The following is a 1414-nucleotide window of genomic DNA, read 5'->3' as shown; positions in this document are numbered from 1 at the left end:
ATAAAAGTACCCTGTTTTGCATCTCCTTAGTCTGCGTCCTGGTCATTGTGGGTCTCAACTGGTCACCGAAATAATGAACCTCTGTCCTAGGGTCCAGATTGGCCCCCTGGTACTGTAGTTGGGCATAGTCCCTGTAACAATTTAATAAATTCTCACCAGCCCTCCAGAGTTAACTGAATCTTTTATTAAATCTGCTCTTGAAAGATACAGTTTAGCCAGGCCTGTTCCCCCTGACTTGGTATATATTCAGCCATTTTTCAAATGCACATTGTGATAAGTGTTCTGCTGAGAGCGAGAGAGGCTATTAAGGTCTTTATAAATGCAATATCCTCATTGCCTTTGTGTACAATCCAACCTAATGCCAAAAAGAGTGGACCTTTTTATTTATTCATCTCTTAATAGGGCCATTTTTTTGTATTCCTTTGCGCTGAGAGGCAGAGCGGGGAAATATTGATTGTGTACTTCCACAGTGTGGAGATCCATCAAATTGCAATGGCCCACTCCCACTTTTTTTTGGCTAGATTTGTCTTTCCAGTGGGTGGACTGCCTGGGTGTACAAAAGACCTCTCTACTAGTCCCTCTGGGCTGTTTGAGCTCTGGATTCTAGAAAACACAGATCCTGTACTTAAGCCAGTAGAATAATCCCAGTCCTTATAAAGATAAACAGAATATCTACTGTACAACTTGTCTGAATAGGAAAATTGCTTATCCTCCTCTTGCTAGAGAGCTTTTGGTGAAGTTGAAGAGTAGATTTGTGATGGGTATTGGGTGTGTGTGTGTGAGTGTGTGTGTGTGTGTGTGCATGTGTGTGTGTGTGTGTGTGTGTGTGTATGTATGGGAGGGGTCAAGAAGACAGGCAAAAAATGTCAACTCCTAATCCATTTCTCACATTGATATATGTAAGGAAGCTTAACAGAGATTTGAATAATTCAAAGCACTTGGGCTGCCATAATCAGCTTGCAGGCACGAGGAGGAGGAAACCTGATTGAGTGCACAGAGACGGATGGCACTGCCCCCATGCATGAAGAAGTCTGGGGTTTGGATGTAGAACCATTTTAATTATAGATGTGGTCAGATAGTCAAAAGTTCTTGTGTTTTTTTCCATGAACTATGAAGTCCACGGAACTTCATAGTTCTGTGACGACACTCTTCATTTTCTGAAATTAATACTACACTAGTTTCTAAGTGCAGAGTGATGTGTAAAATCAAACGGTTATACATTTTTTGTATCCAAAAAATGCCATCTGATTATTCTCACATGAAATACACCAATGTTCAACCCAGTGATCCGCTGTATCAGCTAAATAGTCCTGGCAAAAGACGGCTGTGTCTAACCTATAGAGCACAGAGACAGACAGGCAGAGTAACCCTGACCTTTGTCTTCCCTATTGCATATCAGTGTCAATGTCATGTG

Source organism: Esox lucius, chromosome 13, assembly GCF_011004845.1.
Source record: "Esox lucius isolate fEsoLuc1 chromosome 13, fEsoLuc1.pri, whole genome shotgun sequence".
Lineage (NCBI taxonomy): Eukaryota > Metazoa > Chordata > Actinopteri > Esociformes > Esocidae > Esox > Esox lucius.
The sequence above is the reverse complement of the archived record's forward strand: the minus strand, read 5'-3'. Positions refer to the sequence as shown.